Source organism: Aquarana catesbeiana, linkage group LG12 (genome assembly GCF_042186555.1).
Source record: "Aquarana catesbeiana isolate 2022-GZ linkage group LG12, ASM4218655v1, whole genome shotgun sequence".
NCBI lineage: Eukaryota > Metazoa > Chordata > Amphibia > Anura > Ranidae > Aquarana > Aquarana catesbeiana.
In genome coordinates, this window is record NC_133335.1 from 190,938,740 (window position 1) to 190,955,939 (window position 17,200).

At 47.4% G+C, this 17,200-nt stretch overlaps 31 non-coding genes across 31 annotated transcripts; 22 read left to right on the plus strand and 9 right to left on the minus strand.

The window, feature by feature from the left end:
- Positions 1-309: 309 nt before the first annotated feature.
- Positions 310-391, plus strand: TRNAL-AAG (transfer RNA leucine (anticodon AAG)). Its single transcript has one exon. It is a non-coding gene; the product is annotated as a tRNA-Leu (tRNA).
- Positions 392-987: 596 nt separating this feature from the next.
- Positions 988-1,061, minus strand: TRNAI-AAU (transfer RNA isoleucine (anticodon AAU)). Its single transcript has one exon. It is a non-coding gene; the product is annotated as a tRNA-Ile (tRNA).
- Positions 1,062-1,231: 170 nt separating this feature from the next.
- On the plus strand, positions 1,232-1,313 carry TRNAL-UAG (transfer RNA leucine (anticodon UAG)). The gene has a single exon. It is a non-coding gene; the product is annotated as a tRNA-Leu (tRNA).
- A 581-nt stretch (positions 1,314-1,894) lies between these two features.
- TRNAL-AAG (transfer RNA leucine (anticodon AAG)) lies at positions 1,895-1,976 on the plus strand. Its single transcript has one exon. It is a non-coding gene; the product is annotated as a tRNA-Leu (tRNA).
- Positions 1,977-2,572: 596 nt separating this feature from the next.
- Positions 2,573-2,646, minus strand: TRNAI-AAU (transfer RNA isoleucine (anticodon AAU)). Its single transcript has one exon. It is a non-coding gene; the product is annotated as a tRNA-Ile (tRNA).
- A 170-nt stretch (positions 2,647-2,816) lies between these two features.
- On the plus strand, positions 2,817-2,898 carry TRNAL-UAG (transfer RNA leucine (anticodon UAG)). The gene has a single exon. It is a non-coding gene; the product is annotated as a tRNA-Leu (tRNA).
- A 581-nt stretch (positions 2,899-3,479) lies between these two features.
- Positions 3,480-3,561, plus strand: TRNAL-AAG (transfer RNA leucine (anticodon AAG)). The gene has a single exon. It is a non-coding gene; the product is annotated as a tRNA-Leu (tRNA).
- Positions 3,562-4,157: 596 nt separating this feature from the next.
- TRNAI-AAU (transfer RNA isoleucine (anticodon AAU)) lies at positions 4,158-4,231 on the minus strand. The gene has a single exon. It is a non-coding gene; the product is annotated as a tRNA-Ile (tRNA).
- Positions 4,232-4,401: 170 nt separating this feature from the next.
- Positions 4,402-4,483, plus strand: TRNAL-UAG (transfer RNA leucine (anticodon UAG)). Its single transcript has one exon. It is a non-coding gene; the product is annotated as a tRNA-Leu (tRNA).
- A 581-nt stretch (positions 4,484-5,064) lies between these two features.
- Positions 5,065-5,146, plus strand: TRNAL-AAG (transfer RNA leucine (anticodon AAG)). Its single transcript has one exon. It is a non-coding gene; the product is annotated as a tRNA-Leu (tRNA).
- Positions 5,147-5,742: 596 nt separating this feature from the next.
- Positions 5,743-5,816, minus strand: TRNAI-AAU (transfer RNA isoleucine (anticodon AAU)). The gene has a single exon. It is a non-coding gene; the product is annotated as a tRNA-Ile (tRNA).
- A 170-nt stretch (positions 5,817-5,986) lies between these two features.
- TRNAL-UAG (transfer RNA leucine (anticodon UAG)) lies at positions 5,987-6,068 on the plus strand. The gene has a single exon. It is a non-coding gene; the product is annotated as a tRNA-Leu (tRNA).
- A 581-nt stretch (positions 6,069-6,649) lies between these two features.
- Positions 6,650-6,731, plus strand: TRNAL-AAG (transfer RNA leucine (anticodon AAG)). Its single transcript has one exon. It is a non-coding gene; the product is annotated as a tRNA-Leu (tRNA).
- Positions 6,732-7,571: 840 nt separating this feature from the next.
- On the plus strand, positions 7,572-7,653 carry TRNAL-UAG (transfer RNA leucine (anticodon UAG)). The gene has a single exon. It is a non-coding gene; the product is annotated as a tRNA-Leu (tRNA).
- A 581-nt stretch (positions 7,654-8,234) lies between these two features.
- On the plus strand, positions 8,235-8,316 carry TRNAL-AAG (transfer RNA leucine (anticodon AAG)). The gene has a single exon. It is a non-coding gene; the product is annotated as a tRNA-Leu (tRNA).
- Positions 8,317-8,912: 596 nt separating this feature from the next.
- On the minus strand, positions 8,913-8,986 carry TRNAI-AAU (transfer RNA isoleucine (anticodon AAU)). Its single transcript has one exon. It is a non-coding gene; the product is annotated as a tRNA-Ile (tRNA).
- A 170-nt stretch (positions 8,987-9,156) lies between these two features.
- Positions 9,157-9,238, plus strand: TRNAL-UAG (transfer RNA leucine (anticodon UAG)). Its single transcript has one exon. It is a non-coding gene; the product is annotated as a tRNA-Leu (tRNA).
- Positions 9,239-9,819: 581 nt separating this feature from the next.
- TRNAL-AAG (transfer RNA leucine (anticodon AAG)) lies at positions 9,820-9,901 on the plus strand. Its single transcript has one exon. It is a non-coding gene; the product is annotated as a tRNA-Leu (tRNA).
- Positions 9,902-10,497: 596 nt separating this feature from the next.
- On the minus strand, positions 10,498-10,571 carry TRNAI-AAU (transfer RNA isoleucine (anticodon AAU)). The gene has a single exon. It is a non-coding gene; the product is annotated as a tRNA-Ile (tRNA).
- Positions 10,572-10,741: 170 nt separating this feature from the next.
- On the plus strand, positions 10,742-10,823 carry TRNAL-UAG (transfer RNA leucine (anticodon UAG)). Its single transcript has one exon. It is a non-coding gene; the product is annotated as a tRNA-Leu (tRNA).
- A 581-nt stretch (positions 10,824-11,404) lies between these two features.
- Positions 11,405-11,486, plus strand: TRNAL-AAG (transfer RNA leucine (anticodon AAG)). The gene has a single exon. It is a non-coding gene; the product is annotated as a tRNA-Leu (tRNA).
- Positions 11,487-12,082: 596 nt separating this feature from the next.
- On the minus strand, positions 12,083-12,156 carry TRNAI-AAU (transfer RNA isoleucine (anticodon AAU)). The gene has a single exon. It is a non-coding gene; the product is annotated as a tRNA-Ile (tRNA).
- Positions 12,157-12,326: 170 nt separating this feature from the next.
- TRNAL-UAG (transfer RNA leucine (anticodon UAG)) lies at positions 12,327-12,408 on the plus strand. Its single transcript has one exon. It is a non-coding gene; the product is annotated as a tRNA-Leu (tRNA).
- Positions 12,409-12,989: 581 nt separating this feature from the next.
- Positions 12,990-13,071, plus strand: TRNAL-AAG (transfer RNA leucine (anticodon AAG)). The gene has a single exon. It is a non-coding gene; the product is annotated as a tRNA-Leu (tRNA).
- Positions 13,072-13,911: 840 nt separating this feature from the next.
- Positions 13,912-13,993, plus strand: TRNAL-UAG (transfer RNA leucine (anticodon UAG)). Its single transcript has one exon. It is a non-coding gene; the product is annotated as a tRNA-Leu (tRNA).
- Positions 13,994-14,574: 581 nt separating this feature from the next.
- TRNAL-AAG (transfer RNA leucine (anticodon AAG)) lies at positions 14,575-14,656 on the plus strand. The gene has a single exon. It is a non-coding gene; the product is annotated as a tRNA-Leu (tRNA).
- Positions 14,657-15,252: 596 nt separating this feature from the next.
- Positions 15,253-15,326, minus strand: TRNAI-AAU (transfer RNA isoleucine (anticodon AAU)). The gene has a single exon. It is a non-coding gene; the product is annotated as a tRNA-Ile (tRNA).
- Positions 15,327-15,496: 170 nt separating this feature from the next.
- TRNAL-UAG (transfer RNA leucine (anticodon UAG)) lies at positions 15,497-15,578 on the plus strand. Its single transcript has one exon. It is a non-coding gene; the product is annotated as a tRNA-Leu (tRNA).
- Positions 15,579-16,159: 581 nt separating this feature from the next.
- TRNAL-AAG (transfer RNA leucine (anticodon AAG)) lies at positions 16,160-16,241 on the plus strand. The gene has a single exon. It is a non-coding gene; the product is annotated as a tRNA-Leu (tRNA).
- Positions 16,242-16,837: 596 nt separating this feature from the next.
- TRNAI-AAU (transfer RNA isoleucine (anticodon AAU)) lies at positions 16,838-16,911 on the minus strand. Its single transcript has one exon. It is a non-coding gene; the product is annotated as a tRNA-Ile (tRNA).
- Positions 16,912-17,081: 170 nt separating this feature from the next.
- Positions 17,082-17,163, plus strand: TRNAL-UAG (transfer RNA leucine (anticodon UAG)). Its single transcript has one exon. It is a non-coding gene; the product is annotated as a tRNA-Leu (tRNA).
- The last annotated feature ends 37 nt before the right edge of the window (positions 17,164-17,200 follow it).

Consider the following 17,200-nt stretch of genomic DNA (forward strand, 5'->3'; position numbering starts at 1 on the left):
AGCAGCACTAATGAAAAGCTGGCACACTTTTCAGCAGAGTGCCAAGTGAACTAAGTGCCAGAATGCTGCACCCAAAGTCCACTCTCAAGCGTAAAGTGACCACAATCTGCAGCCTCAGAAAGAGGACTGAAGCACATAAGTTGGCATCTTGGCCATCTGTGTCAAACTTCAACAACCTTTCATAATGGATAAAGTGGTGAATACTTGAAGTTGAGAGTTCTGAGGCCTCCAGCACAAGCAATGAATTCAGAGCATGGAATGCAGACTATGTCCCGCCGCTTTTCAGTCATTAGCGAGCACTCTCTTACAGGTAGCATGGCCGAGCGGTCTAAGGCGCTGGATTAAGGCTCCAGTCTCTTCGGGGGCGTGGGTTCGAATCCCACTGCTGCCAAGCTCTTTTAACAAAATCCCTATCCTCAAGGGCTCAAGCATCTCTGATGTTGCTGCAGTTCCTTGCCCAACACACTGACATCTCAAAGAACACTTACCTCTCTGCTCTAGCAGCATTAGAATAACTGCATTCATTGCATGTTTTGTTTGAGAAGTCTTCCAAAGGGCACACTTCTGGTGACTAGTGAAATGTCATCAACAGTATATAACAAGTCCAACTGAATGTGACTAACTCCTGTAAGCTAGATTCAACACTCCTACTTTAAGTGTAGACAGCAAAAACAAGCAGCAGTAATGAAAAGCTGGCACATTTTGTAGGAGAGTGCCAAGTGAACTTGCCACAGAATGCTGCACCCAAAGTCCACTCTCAAGCGTAAAAGGACCACAACTTGCTGCCTCAGAAAGAGGACAGAAGCACATAAGTTGGCATCTTGGCCATCTGTGTCAAACTTCAACAACCTTTCATAATGGATAAAGTGGTGACCACTTGGAGTGGAGAGATCTGAGGCCTCCAGCACAAGCAATGAATGCAGAACATCGGACAGCAGAAAGCCACAGGGTACACATGCCTGAGACCATAAAGATCAAGCGCACGGATGGCCCGTACGGGGATCGAACCCGCGACCTTGGCGTTATTAGCACCACGCTCTAACCAACTGAGCTAACCGGCCAATATGCGACAGCCCAGCTGGGGCTGTGTCTTTCTTAGCCATCCCAGGCTCTCATTAAAGACAAGCTGCAGGAATTCCAGGTGTGCTATATCTATGCCACGGCCTCATCAATCCATGGAATGTAGAATATGTCCCTCCGCCTTTTAATGGTTAGCGAGCACTCTTTTGTAGGTAGCATGGCCGAGCGGTCTAAGGTGCTGGATTTAGGCTCCAGTCTCTTTGGGGGCGTGGGTTCGAATCCCACTGCTGCCAAGCTCTTTTAACAAATGCCTATCCTCGAGGGCTCAAGCGTCTATGAAGTTTCTGCTGCACTTTGCTGGCGTTCCTTGCTCTACACACTGGAATCTCAGAAAAGCAGCATTAGGAAATTGCATGTTTTGGTTGAGAAGTCTTCCAAAGGGCACACTTCTGATGAGATGACTAGTGAAATGTCGTCAACGTTACAAAACAAGTCCAACTCAATGTGACTACCTCCTGTAAGCTAGATACCACGTTCACACTTTAAGTGTGGACACCAAAAAACAAGCAGCACTAATGAAAAGCTGGCACACTTTTCAGCAGAGTGCCAAGTGAACTAAGTGCCAGAATGCTGCACCCAAAGTCCACTCTCAAGCGTAAAGTGACCACAATCTGCAGCCTCAGAAAGAGGACTGAAGCACATAAGTTGGCATCTTGGCCATCTGTGTCAAACTTCAACAACCTTTCATAATGGATAAAGTGGTGAATACTTGAAGTTGAGAGTTCTGAGGCCTCCAGCACAAGCAATGAATTCAGAGCATGGAATGCAGACTATGTCCCGCCGCTTTTCAGTCATTAGCGAGCACTCTTTTACAGGTAGCATGGCCGAGCGGTCTAAGGCGCTGGATTAAGGCTCCAGTCTCTTCGGGGGCGTGGGTTCGAATCCCACTGCTGCCAAGCTCTTTTAACAAAATCCCTATCCTCAAGGGCTCAAGCATCTCTGATGTTGCTGCAGTTCCTTGCCCAACACACTGGAATCTCAAAGAACACTTACCTCTCTGCTCTAGCAGCATTAGAATAACTGCATTCATTGCATGTTTTGTTTGAGAAGTCTTCCAAAGGGCACACTTCTGGTGACTAGTGAAATGTCATCAACAGTATATAACAAGTCCAACTGAATGTGACTAACTCCTGTAAGCTAGATTCAACACTCCTACTTTAAGTGTAGACAGCAAAAACAAGCAGCAGTAATGAAAAGCTGGCACATTTTGTAGGAGAGTGCCAAGTGAACTTGCCACAGAATGCTGCACCCAAAGTCCACTCTCAAGCGTAAAAGGACCACAACTTGCTTCTTCAGAAAGAGGACAGAAGCACATAAGTTGGCATCTTGGCCATCTGTGTCAAACTTCAACAACCTTTCATAATGGATAAAGTGGTGACCACTTGGAGTGGAGAGATCTGAGGCCTCCAGCACAAGCAATGAATGCAGAACATCGGACAGCAGAAAGCCACAGGGTACACATGCCTGAGACCATAAAGATCAAGCGCACGGATGGCCCGTACGGGGATCGAACCCGCGACCTTGGCGTTATTAGCACCACGCTCTAACCAACTGAGCTAACCGGCCAATATGCGACAGCCCAGCTGGGGCTGTGTCTTTCTTAGCCATCCCAGGCTCTCATTAAAGACAAGCTGCAGGAATTCCAGGTGTGCTATATCTATGCCACGGCCTCATCAATCCATGGAATGTAGAATATGTCCCTCCGCCTTTTAATGGTTAGCGAGCACTCTTTTGTAGGTAGCATGGCCGAGCGGTCTAAGGCGCTGGATTTAGGCTCCAGTCTCTTTGGGGGCGTGGGTTCGAATCCCACTGCTGCCAAGCTCTTTTAACAAATGCCTATCCTCGAGGGCTCAAGCGTCTATGAAGTTTCTGCTGCACTTTGCTGGCGTTCCTTGCTCTACACACTGGAATCTCAGAAAAGCAGCATTAGGAAATTGCATGTTTTGGTTGAGAAGTCTTCCAAAGGGCACACTTCTGATGAGATGACTAGTGAAATGTCGTCAACGTTACAAAACAAGTCCAACTCAATGTGACTACCTCCTGTAAGCTAGATACCACGTTCACACTTTAAGTGTGGACACCAAAAAACAAGCAGCACTAATGAAAAGCTGGCACACTTTTCAGCAGAGTGCCAAGTGAACTAAGTGCCAGAATGCTGCACCCAAAGTCCACTCTCAAGCGTAAAGTGACCACAATCTGCAGCCTCAGAAAGAGGACTGAAGCACATAAGTTGGCATCTTGGCCATCTGTGTCAAACTTCAACAACCTTTCATAATGGATAAAGTGGTGAATACTTGAAGTTGAGAGTTCTGAGGCCTCCAGCACAAGCAATGAATTCAGAGCATGGAATGCAGACTATGTCCCGCCACTTTTCAGTCATTAGCGAGCACTCTTTTACAGGTAGCATGGCCGAGCGGTCTAAGGCGCTGGATTAAGGCTCCAGTCTCTTCGGGGGCGTGGGTTCGAATCCCACTGCTGCCAAGCTCTTTTAACAAAATCCCTATCCTCAAGGGCTCAAGCATCTCTGATGTTGCTGCAGTTCCTTGCCCAACACACTGACATCTCAAAGAACACTTACCTCTCTGCTCTAGCAGCATTAGAATAACTGCATTCATTGCATGTTTTGTTTGAGAAGTCTTCCAAAGGGCACACTTCTGGTGACTAGTGAAATGTCATCAACAGTATATAACAAGTCCAACTGAATGTGACTAACTCCTGTAAGCTAGATTCAACACTCCTACTTTAAGTGTAGACAGCAAAAACAAGCAGCAGTAATGAAAAGCTGGCACATTTTGTAGGAGAGTGCCAAGTGAACTTGCCACAGAATGCTGCACCCAAAGTCCACTCTCAAGCGTAAAACGACCACAACTTGCTGCCTCAGAAAGAGGACAGAAGCACATAAGTTGGCATCTTGGCCATCTGTGTCAAACTTCAACAACCTTTCATAATGGATAAAGTGGTGACCACTTGGAGTGGAGAGATCTGAGGCCTCCAGCACAAGCAATGAATGCAGAACATCGGACAGCAGAAAGCCACAGGGTACACATGCCTGAGACCATAAAGATCAAGCGCACGGATGGCCCGTACGGGGATCGAACCCGCGACCTTGGCGTTATTAGCACCACGCTCTAACCAACTGAGCTAACCGGCCAATATGCGACAGCCCAGCTGGGGCTGTGTCTTTCTTAGCCATCCCAGGCTCTCATTAAAGACAAGCTGCAGGAATTCCAGGTGTGCTATATCTATGCCACGGCCTCATCAATCCATGGAATGTAGAATATGTCCCTCCGCCTTTTAATGGTTAGCGAGCACTCTTTTGTAGGTAGCATGGCCGAGCGGTCTAAGGCGCTGGATTTAGGCTCCAGTCTCTTTGGGGGCGTGGGTTCGAATCCCACTGCTGCCAAGCTCTTTTAACAAATGCCTATCCTCGAGGGCTCAAGCGTCTATGAAGTTTCTGCTGCACTTTGCTGGCGTTCCTTGCTCTACACACTGGAATCTCAGAAAAGCAGCATTAGGAAATTGCATGTTTTGGTTGAGAAGTCTTCCAAAGGGCACACTTCTGATGAGATGACTAGTGAAATGTCGTCAACGTTACAAAACAAGTCCAACTCAATGTGACTACCTCCTGTAAGCTAGATACCACGTTCACACTTTAAGTGTGGACACCAAAAAACAAGCAGCACTAATGAAAAGCTGGCACACTTTTCAGCAGAGTGCCAAGTGAACTAAGTGCCAGAATGCTGCACCCAAAGTCCACTCTCAAGCGTAAAGTGACCACAATCTGCAGCCTCAGAAAGAGGACTGAAGCACATAAGTTGGCATCTTGGCCATCTGTGTCAAACTTCAACAACCTTTCATAATGGATAAAGTGGTGAATACTTGAAGTTGAGAGTTCTGAGGCCTCCAGCACAAGCAATGAATTCAGAGCATGGAATGCAGACTATGTCCCGCCGCTTTTCAGTCATTAGCGAGCACTCTCTTACAGGTAGCATGGCCGAGCGGTCTAAGGCGCTGGATTAAGGCTCCAGTCTCTTCGGGGGCGTGGGTTCGAATCCCACTGCTGCCAAGCTCTTTTAACAAAATCCCTATCCTCAAGGGCTCAAGCATCTCTGATGTTGCTGCAGTTCCTTGCCCAACACACTGACATCTCAAAGAACACTTACCTCTCTGCTCTAGCAGCATTAGAATAACTGCATTCATTGCATGTTTTGTTTGAGAAGTCTTCCAAAGGGCACACTTCTGGTGACTAGTGAAATGTCATCAACAGTATATAACAAGTCCAACTGAATGTGACTAACTCCTGTAAGCTAGATTCAACACTCCTACTTTAAGTGTAGACAGCAAAAACAAGCAGCAGTAATGAAAAGCTGGCACATTTTGTAGGAGAGTGCCAAGTGAACTTGCCACAGAATGCTGCACCCAAAGTCCACTCTCAAGCGTAAAAGGACCACAACTTGCTGCCTCAGAAAGAGGACAGAAGCACATAAGTTGGCATCTTGGCCATCTGTGTCAAACTTCAACAACCTTTCATAATGGATAAAGTGGTGACCACTTGGAGTGGAGAGATCTGAGGCCTCCAGCACAAGCAATGAATGCAGAACATCGGACAGCAGAAAGCCACAGGGTACACATGCCTGAGACCATAAAGATCAAGCGCACGGATGGCCCGTACGGGGATCGAACCCGCGACCTTGGCGTTATTAGCACCACGCTCTAACCAACTGAGCTAACCGGCCAATATGCGACAGCCCAGCTGGGGCTGTGTCTTTCTTAGCCATCCCAGGCTCTCATTAAAGACAAGCTGCAGGAATTCCAGGTGTGCTATATCTATGCCACGGCCTCATCAATCCATGGAATGTAGAATATGTCCCTCCGCCTTTTAATGGTTAGCGAGCACTCTTTTGTAGGTAGCATGGCCGAGCGGTCTAAGGCGCTGGATTTAGGCTCCAGTCTCTTTGGGGGCGTGGGTTCGAATCCCACTGCTGCCAAGCTCTTTTAACAAATGCCTATCCTCGAGGGCTCAAGCGTCTATGAAGTTTCTGCTGCACTTTGCTGGCGTTCCTTGCTCTACACACTGGAATCTCAGAAAAGCAGCATTAGGAAATTGCATGTTTTGGTTGAGAAGTCTTCCAAAGGGCACACTTCTGATGAGATGACTAGTGAAATGTCGTCAACGTTACAAAACAAGTCCAACTCAATGTGACTACCTCCTGTAAGCTAGATACCACGTTCACACTTTAAGTGTGGACACCAAAAAACAAGCAGCACTAATGAAAAGCTGGCACACTTTTCAGCAGAGTGCCAAGTGAACTAAGTGCCAGAATGCTGCACCCAAAGTCCACTCTCAAGCGTAAAGTGACCACAATCTGCAGCCTCAGAAAGAGGACTGAAGCACATAAGTTGGCATCTTGGCCATCTGTGTCAAACTTCAACAACCTTTCATAATGGATAAAGTGGTGAATACTTGAAGTTGAGAGTTCTGAGGCCTCCAGCACAAGCAATGAATTCAGAGCATGGAATGCAGACTATGTCCCGCCACTTTTCAGTCATTAGCGAGCACTCTTTTACAGGTAGCATGGCCGAGCGGTCTAAGGCGCTGGATTAAGGCTCCAGTCTCTTCGGGGGCGTGGGTTCGAATCCCACTGCTGCCAAGCTCTTTTAACAAAATCCCTATCCTCAAGGGCTCAAGCATCTCTGATGTTGCTGCAGTTCCTTGCCCAACACACTGACATCTCAAAGAACACTTACCTCTCTGCTCTAGCAGCATTAGAATAACTGCATTCATTGCATGTTTTGTTTGAGAAGTCTTCCAAAGGGCACACTTCTGGTGACTAGTGAAATGTCATCAACAGTATATAACAAGTCCAACTGAATGTGACTAACTCCTGTAAGCTAGATTCAACACTCCTACTTTAAGTGTAGACAGCAAAAACAAGCAGCAGTAATGAAAAGCTGGCACATTTTGTAGGAGAGTGCCAAGTGAACTTGCCACAGAATGCTGCACCCAAAGTCCACTCTCAAGCGTAAAACGACCACAACTTGCTGCCTCAGAAAGAGGACAGAAGCACATAAGTTGGCATCTTGGCCATCTGTGTCAAACTTCAACAACCTTTCATAATGGATAAAGTGGTGACCACTTGGAGTGGAGAGATCTGAGGCCTCCAGCACAAGCAATGAATGCAGAACATCGGACAGCAGAAAGCCACAGGGTACACATGCCTGAGACCATAAAGATCAAGCGCACGGATGGCCCGTACGGGGATCGAACCCCCGACCTTGGCGTTATTAGCACCACGCTCTAACCAACTGAGCTAACCGGCCAATATGCGACAGCCCAGCTGGGGCTGTGTCTTTCTTAGCCATCCCAGGCTCTCATTAAAGACAAGCTGCAGGAATTCCAGGTGTGCTATATCTATGCCACGGCCTCATCAATCCATGGAATGTAGAATATGTCCCTCCGCCTTTTAATGGTTAGCGAGCACTCTTTTGTAGGTAGCATGGCCGAGCGGTCTAAGGCGCTGGATTTAGGCTCCAGTCTCTTTGGGGGCGTGGGTTCGAATCCCACTGCTGCCAAGCTCTTTTAACAAATGCCTATCCTCGAGGGCTCAAGCGTCTATGAAGTTTCTGCTGCACTTTGCTGGCGTTCCTTGCTCTACACACTGGAATCTCAGAAAAGCAGCATTAGGAAATTGCATGTTTTGGTTGAGAAGTCTTCCAAAGGGCACACTTCTGATGAGATGACTAGTGAAATGTCGTCAACGTTACAAAACAAGTCCAACTCAATGTGACTACCTCCTGTAAGCTAGATACCACGTTCACACTTTAAGTGTGGACACCAAAAAACAAGCAGCACTAATGAAAAGCTGGCACACTTTTCAGCAGAGTGCCAAGTGAACTAAGTGCCAGAATGCTGCACCCAAAGTCCACTCTCAAGCGTAAAGTGACCACAATCTGCAGCCTCAGAAAGAGGACTGAAGCACATAAGTTGGCATCTTGGCCATCTGTGTCAAACTTCAACAACCTTTCATAATGGATAAAGTGGTGAATACTTGAAGTTGAGAGTTCTGAGGCCTCCAGCACAAGCAATGAATTCAGAGCATGGAATGCAGACTATGTCCCGCCGCTTTTCAGTCATTAGCGAGCACTCTTTTACAGGTAGCATGGCCGAGCGGTCTAAGGCGCTGGATTAAGGCTCCAGTCTCTTCGGGGGCGTGGGTTCGAATCCCACTGCTGCCAAGCTCTTTTAACAAAATCCCTATCCTCAAGGGCTCAAGCATCTCTGATGTTGCTGCAGTTCCTTGCCCAACACACTGACATCTCAAAGAACACTTACCTCTCTGCTCTAGCAGCATTAGAATAACTGCATTCATTGCATGTTTTGTTTGAGAAGTCTTCCAAAGGGCACACTTCTGGTGACTAGTGAAATGTCATCAACAGTATATAACAAGTCCAACTGAATGTGACTAACTCCTGTAAGCTAGATTCAACACTCCTACTTTAAGTGTAGACAGCAAAAACAAGCAGCAGTAATGAAAAGCTGGCACATTTTGTAGGAGAGTGCCAAGTGAACTTGCCACAGAATGCTGCACCCAAAGTCCACTCTCAAGCGTAAAAGGACCACAACTTGCTGCCTCAGAAAGAGGACAGAAGCACATAAGTTGGCATCTTGGCCATCTGTGTCAAACTTCAACAACCTTTCATAATGGATAAAGTGGTGACCACTTGGAGTGGAGAGATCTGAGGCCTCCAGCACAAGCAATGAATGCAGAACATCGGACAGCAGAAAGCCACAGGGTACACATGCCTGAGACCATAAAGATCAAGCGCACGGATGGCCCGTACGGGGATCGAACCCGCGACCTTGGCGTTATTAGCACCACGCTCTAACCAACTGAGCTAACCGGCCAATATGCGACAGCCCAGCTGGGGCTGTGTCTTTCTTAGCCATCCCAGGCTCTCATTAAAGACAAGCTGCAGGAATTCCAGGTGTGCTATATCTATGCCACGGCCTCATCAATCCATGGAATGTAGAATATGTCCCTCCGCCTTTTAATGGTTAGCGAGCACTCTTTTGTAGGTAGCATGGCCGAGCGGTCTAAGGTGCTGGATTTAGGCTCCAGTCTCTTTGGGGGCGTGGGTTCGAATCCCACTGCTGCCAAGCTCTTTTAACAAATGCCTATCCTCGAGGGCTCAAGCGTCTATGAAGTTTCTGCTGCACTTTGCTGGCGTTCCTTGCTCTACACACTGGAATCTCAGAAAAGCAGCATTAGGAAATTGCATGTTTTGGTTGAGAAGTCTTCCAAAGGGCACACTTCTGATGAGATGACTAGTGAAATGTCGTCAACGTTACAAAACAAGTCCAACTCAATGTGACTACCTCCTGTAAGCTAGATACCACGTTCACACTTTAAGTGTGGACACCAAAAAACAAGCAGCACTAATGAAAAGCTGGCACACTTTTCAGCAGAGTGCCAAGTGAACTAAGTGCCAGAATGCTGCACCCAAAGTCCACTCTCAAGCGTAAAGTGACCACAATCTGCAGCCTCAGAAAGAGGACTGAAGCACATAAGTTGGCATCTTGGCCATCTGTGTCAAACTTCAACAACCTTTCATAATGGATAAAGTGGTGAATACTTGAAGTTGAGAGTTCTGAGGCCTCCAGCACAAGCAATGAATTCAGAGCATGGAATGCAGACTATGTCCCGCCGCTTTTCAGTCATTAGCGAGCACTCTTTCACAGGTAGCATGGCCGAGCGGTCTAAGGCGCTGGATTAAGGCTCCAGTCTCTTCGGGGGCGTGGGTTCGAATCCCACTGCTGCCAAGCTCTTTTAACAAAATCCCTATCCTCAAGGGCTCAAGCATCTCTGATGTTGCTGCAGTTCCTTGCCCAACACACTGGAATCTCAAAGAACACTTACCTCTCTGCTCTAGCAGCATTAGAATAACTGCATTCATTGCATGTTTTGTTTGAGAAGTCTTCCAAAGGGCACACTTCTGGTGACTAGTGAAATGTCATCAACAGTATATAACAAGTCCAACTGAATGTGACTAACTCCTGTAAGCTAGATTCAACACTCCTACTTTAAGTGTAGACAGCAAAAACAAGCAGCAGTAATGAAAAGCTGGCACATTTTGTAGGAGAGTGCCAAGTGAACTTGCCACAGAATGCTGCACCCAAAGTCCACTCTCAAGCGTAAAAGGACCACAACTTGCTTCTTCAGAAAGAGGACAGAAGCACATAAGTTGGCATCTTGGCCATCTGTGTCAAACTTCAACAACCTTTCATAATGGATAAAGTGGTGACCACTTGGAGTGGAGAGATCTGAGGCCTCCAGCACAAGCAATGAATGCAGAACATCGGACAGCAGAAAGCCACAGGGTACACATGCCTGAGACCATAAAGATCAAGCGCACGGATGGCCCGTACGGGGATCGAACCCGCGACCTTGGCGTTATTAGCACCACGCTCTAACCAACTGAGCTAACCGGCCAATATGCGACAGCCCAGCTGGGGCTGTGTCTTTCTTAGCCATCCCAGGCTCTCATTAAAGACAAGCTGCAGGAATTCCAGGTGTGCTATATCTATGCCACGGCCTCATCAATCCATGGAATGTAGAATATGTCCCTCCGCCTTTTAATGGTTAGCGAGCACTCTTTTGTAGGTAGCATGGCCGAGCGGTCTAAGGCGCTGGATTTAGGCTCCAGTCTCTTTGGGGGCGTGGGTTCGAATCCCACTGCTGCCAAGCTCTTTTAACAAATGCCTATCCTCGAGGGCTCAAGCGTCTATGAAGTTTCTGCTGCACTTTGCTGGCGTTCCTTGCTCTACACACTGGAATCTCAGAAAAGCAGCATTAGGAAATTGCATGTTTTGGTTGAGAAGTCTTCCAAAGGGCACACTTCTGATGAGATGACTAGTGAAATGTCGTCAACGTTACAAAACAAGTCCAACTCAATGTGACTACCTCCTGTAAGCTAGATACCACGTTCACACTTTAAGTGTGGACACCAAAAAACAAGCAGCACTAATGAAAAGCTGGCACACTTTTCAGCAGAGTGCCAAGTGAACTAAGTGCCAGAATGCTGCACCCAAAGTCCACTCTCAAGCGTAAAGTGACCACAATCTGCAGCCTCAGAAAGAGGACTGAAGCACATAAGTTGGCATCTTGGCCATCTGTGTCAAACTTCAACAACCTTTCATAATGGATAAAGTGGTGAATACTTGAAGTTGAGAGTTCTGAGGCCTCCAGCACAAGCAATGAATTCAGAGCATGGAATGCAGACTATGTCCCGCCGCTTTTCAGTCATTAGCGAGCACTCTCTTACAGGTAGCATGGCCGAGCGGTCTAAGGCGCTGGATTAAGGCTCCAGTCTCTTCGGGGGCGTGGGTTCGAATCCCACTGCTGCCAAGCTCTTTTAACAAAATCCCTATCCTCAAGGGCTCAAGCATCTCTGATGTTGCTGCAGTTCCTTGCCCAACACACTGACATCTCAAAGAACACTTACCTCTCTGCTCTAGCAGCATTAGAATAACTGCATTCATTGCATGTTTTGTTTGAGAAGTCTTCCAAAGGGCACACTTCTGGTGACTAGTGAAATGTCATCAACAGTATATAACAAGTCCAACTGAATGTGACTAACTCCTGTAAGCTAGATTCAACACTCCTACTTTAAGTGTAGACAGCAAAAACAAGCAGCAGTAATGAAAAGCTGGCACATTTTGTAGGAGAGTGCCAAGTGAACTTGCCACAGAATGCTGCACCCAAAGTCCACTCTCAAGCGTAAAAGGACCACAACTTGCTGCCTCAGAAAGAGGACAGAAGCACATAAGTTGGCATCTTGGCCATCTGTGTCAAACTTCAACAACCTTTCATAATGGATAAAGTGGTGACCACTTGGAGTGGAGAGATCTGAGGCCTCCAGCACAAGCAATGAATGCAGAACATCGGACAGCAGAAAGCCACAGGGTACACATGCCTGAGACCATAAAGATCAAGCGCACGGATGGCCCGTACGGGGATCGAACCCGCGACCTTGGCGTTATTAGCACCACGCTCTAACCAACTGAGCTAACCGGCCAATATGCGACAGCCCAGCTGGGGCTGTGTCTTTCTTAGCCATCCCAGGCTCTCATTAAAGACAAGCTGCAGGAATTCCAGGTGTGCTATATCTATGCCACGGCCTCATCAATCCATGGAATGTAGAATATGTCCCTCCGCCTTTTAATGGTTAGCGAGCACTCTTTTGTAGGTAGCATGGCCGAGCGGTCTAAGGCGCTGGATTTAGGCTCCAGTCTCTTTGGGGGCGTGGGTTCGAATCCCACTGCTGCCAAGCTCTTTTAACAAATGCCTATCCTCGAGGGCTCAAGCGTCTATGAAGTTTCTGCTGCACTTTGCTGGCGTTCCTTGCTCTACACACTGGAATCTCAGAAAAGCAGCATTAGGAAATTGCATGTTTTGGTTGAGAAGTCTTCCAAAGGGCACACTTCTGATGAGATGACTAGTGAAATGTCGTCAACGTTACAAAACAAGTCCAACTCAATGTGACTACCTCCTGTAAGCTAGATACCACGTTCACACTTTAAGTGTGGACACCAAAAAACAAGCAGCACTAATGAAAAGCTGGCACACTTTTCAGCAGAGTGCCAAGTGAACTAAGTGCCAGAATGCTGCACCCAAAGTCCACTCTCAAGCGTAAAGTGACCACAATCTGCAGCCTCAGAAAGAGGACTGAAGCACATAAGTTGGCATCTTGGCCATCTGTGTCAAACTTCAACAACCTTTCATAATGGATAAAGTGGTGAATACTTGAAGTTGAGAGTTCTGAGGCCTCCAGCACAAGCAATGAATTCAGAGCATGGAATGCAGACTATGTCCCGCCACTTTTCAGTCATTAGCGAGCACTCTTTTACAGGTAGCATGGCCGAGCGGTCTAAGGCGCTGGATTAAGGCTCCAGTCTCTTCGGGGGCGTGGGTTCGAATCCCACTGCTGCCAAGCTCTTTTAACAAAATCCCTATCCTCAAGGGCTCAAGCATCTCTGATGTTGCTGCAGTTCCTTGCCCAACACACTGACATCTCAAAGAACACTTACCTCTCTGCTCTAGCAGCATTAGAATAACTGCATTCATTGCATGTTTTGTTTGAGAAGTCTTCCAAAGGGCACACTTCTGGTGACTAGTGAAATGTCATCAACAGTATATAACAAGTCCAACTGAATGTGACTAACTCCTGTAAGCTAGATTCAACACTCCTACTTTAAGTGTAGACAGCAAAAACAAGCAGCAGTAATGAAAAGCTGGCACATTTTGTAGGAGAGTGCCAAGTGAACTTGCCACAGAATGCTGCACCCAAAGTCCACTCTCAAGCGTAAAACGACCACAACTTGCTGCCTCAGAAAGAGGACAGAAGCACATAAGTTGGCATCTTGGCCATCTGTGTCAAACTTCAACAACCTTTCATAATGGATAAAGTGGTGACCACTTGGAGTGGAGAGATCTGAGGCCTCCAGCACAAGCAATGAATGCAGAACATCGGACAGCAGAAAGCCACAGGGTACACATGCCTGAGACCATAAAGATCAAGCGCACGGATGGCCCGTACGGGGATCGAACCCCCGACCTTGGCGTTATTAGCACCACGCTCTAACCAACTGAGCTAACCGGCCAATATGCGACAGCCCAGCTGGGGCTGTGTCTTTCTTAGCCATCCCAGGCTCTCATTAAAGACAAGCTGCAGGAATTCCAGGTGTGCTATATCTATGCCACGGCCTCATCAATCCATGGAATGTAGAATATGTCCCTCCGCCTTTTAATGGTTAGCGAGCACTCTTTTGTAGGTAGCATGGCCGAGCGGTCTAAGGCGCTGGATTTAGGCTCCAGTCTCTTTGGGGGCGTGGGTTCGAATCCCACTGCTGCCAAGCTCTTTTAACAAATGCCTATCCTCGAGGGCTCAAGCGTCTATGAAGTTTCTGCTGCACTTTGCTGGCGTTCCTTGCTCTACACACTGGAATCTCAGAAAAGCAGCATTAGGAAATTGCATGTTTTGGTTGAGAAGTCTTCCAAAGGGCACACTTCTGATGAGATGACTAGTGAAATGTCGTCAACGTTACAAAACAAGTCCAACTCAATGTGACTACCTCCTGTAAGCTAGATACCACGTTCACACTTTAAGTGTGGACACCAAAAAACAAGCAGCACTAATGAAAAGCTGGCACACTTTTCAGCAGAGTGCCAAGTGAACTAAGTGCCAGAATGCTGCACCCAAAGTCCACTCTCAAGCGTAAAGTGACCACAATCTGCAGCCTCAGAAAGAGGACTGAAGCACATAAGTTGGCATCTTGGCCATCTGTGTCAAACTTCAACAACCTTTCATAATGGATAAAGTGGTGAATACTTGAAGTTGAGAGTTCTGAGGCCTCCAGCACAAGCAATGAATTCAGAGCATGGAATGCAGACTATGTCCCGCCGCTTTTCAGTCATTAGCGAGCACTCTTTTACAGGTAGCATGGCCGAGCGGTCTAAGGCGCTGGATTAAGGCTCCAGTCTCTTCGGGGGCGTGGGTTCGAATCCCACTGCTGCCAAGCTCTTTTAACAAAATCCCTATCCTCAAGGGCTCAAGCATCTCTGATGTTGCTGCAGTTCCTTGCCCAACACACTGACATCTCAAAGAACACTTACCTCTCTGCTCTAGCAGCATTAGAATAACTGCATTCATTGCATGTTTTGTTTGAGAAGTCTTCCAAAGGGCACACTTCTGGTGACTAGTGAAATGTCATCAACAGTATATAACAAGTCCAACTGAATGTGACTAACTCCTGTAAGCTAGATTCAACACTCCTACTTTAAGTGTAGACAGCAAAAACAAGCAGCAGTAATGAAAAGCTGGCACATTTTGTAGGAGAGTGCCAAGTGAACTTGCCACAGAATGCTGCACCCAAAGTCCACTCTCAAGCGTAAAAGGACCACAACTTGCTGCCTCAGAAAGAGGACAGAAGCACATAAGTTGGCATCTTGGCCATCTGTGTCAAACTTCAACAACCTTTCATAATGGATAAAGTGGTGACCACTTGGAGTGGAGAGATCTGAGGCCTCCAGCACAAGCAATGAATGCAGAACATCGGACAGCAGAAAGCCACAGGGTACACATGCCTGAGACCATAAAGATCAAGCGCACGGATGGCCCGTACGGGGATCGAACCCGCGACCTTGGCGTTATTAGCACCACGCTCTAACCAACTGAGCTAACCGGCCAATATGCGACAGCCCAGCTGGGGCTGTGTCTTTCTTAGCCATCCCAGGCTCTCATTAAAGACAAGCTGCAGGAATTCCAGGTGTGCTATATCTATGCCACGGCCTCATCAATCCATGGAATGTAGAATATGTCCCTCCGCCTTTTAATGGTTAGCGAGCACTCTTTTGTAGGTAGCATGGCCGAGCGGTCTAAGGTGCTGGATTTAGGCTCCAGTCTCTTTGGGGGCGTGGGTTCGAATCCCACTGCTGCCAAGCTCTTTTAACAAATGCCTATCCTCGAGGGCTCAAGCGTCTATGAAGTTTCTGCTGCACTTTGCTGGCGTTCCTTGCTCTACACACTGGAATCTCAGAAAAGCAGCATTAGGAAATTGCATGTTTTGGTTGAGAAGTCTTCCAAAGGGCACACTTCTGATGAGATGACTAGTGAAATGTCGTCAACGTTACAAAACAAGTCCAACTCAATGTGACTACCTCCTGTAAGCTAGATACCACGTTCACACTTTAAGTGTGGACACCAAAAAACAAGCAGCACTAATGAAAAGCTGGCACACTTTTCAGCAGAGTGCCAAGTGAACTAAGTGCCAGAATGCTGCACCCAAAGTCCACTCTCAAGCGTAAAGTGACCACAATCTGCAGCCTCAGAAAGAGGACTGAAGCACATAAGTTGGCATCTTGGCCATCTGTGTCAAACTTCAACAACCTTTCATAATGGATAAAGTGGTGAATACTTGAAGTTGAGAGTTCTGAGGCCTCCAGCACAAGCAATGAATTCAGAGCATGGAATGCAGACTATGTCCCGCCGCTTTTCAGTCATTAGCGAGCACTCTTTCACAGGTAGCATGGCCGAGCGGTCTAAGGCGCTGGATTAAGGCTCCAGTCTCTTCGGGGGCGTGGGTTCGAATCCCACTGCTGCCAAGCTCTTTTAACAAAATCCCTATCCTCAAGGGCTCAAGCATCTCTGATGTTGCTGCAGTTCCTTGCCCAACACACTGACATCTCAAAGAACACTTACCTCTCTGCTCTAGCAGCATTAGAATAACTGCATTCATTGCATGTTTTGTTTGAGAAGTCTTCCAAAGGGCACACTTCTGGTGACTAGTGAAATGTCATCAACAGTATATAACAAGTCCAACTGAATGTGACTAACTCCTGTAAGCTAGATTCAACACTCCTACTTTAAGTGTAGACAGCAAAAACAAGCAGCAGTAATGAAAAGCTGGCACATTTTGTAGGAGAGTGCCAAGTGAACTTGCCACAGAATGCTGCACCCAAAGTCCACTCTCAAGCGTAAAAGGACCACAACTTGCTGCCTCAGAAAGAGGACAGAAGCACATAAGTTGGCATCTTGGCCATCTGTGTCAAACTTCAACAACCTTTCATAATGGATAAAGTGGTGACCACTTGGAGTGGAGAGATCTGAGGCCTCCAGCACAAGCAATGAATGCAGAACATCGGACAGCAGAAAGCCACAGGGTACACATGCCTGAGACCATAAAGATCAAGCGCACGGATGGCCCGTACGGGGATCGAACCCGCGACCTTGGCGTTATTAGCACCACGCTCTAACCAACTGAGCTAACCGGCCAATATGCGACAGCCCAGCTGGGGCTGTGTCTTTCTTAGCCATCCCAGGCTCTCATTAAAGACAAGCTGCAGGAATTCCAGGTGTGCTATATCTATGCCACGGCCTCATCAATCCATGGAATGTAGAATATGTCCCTCCGCCTTTTAATGGTTAGCGAGCACTCTTTTGTAGGTAGCATGGCCGAGCGGTCTAAGGCGCTGGATTTAGGCTCCAGTCTCTTTGGGGGCGTGGGTTCGAATCCCACTGCTGCCAAGCTCTTTTAACAAATGCCTATCCTCGAGGGCTCAAG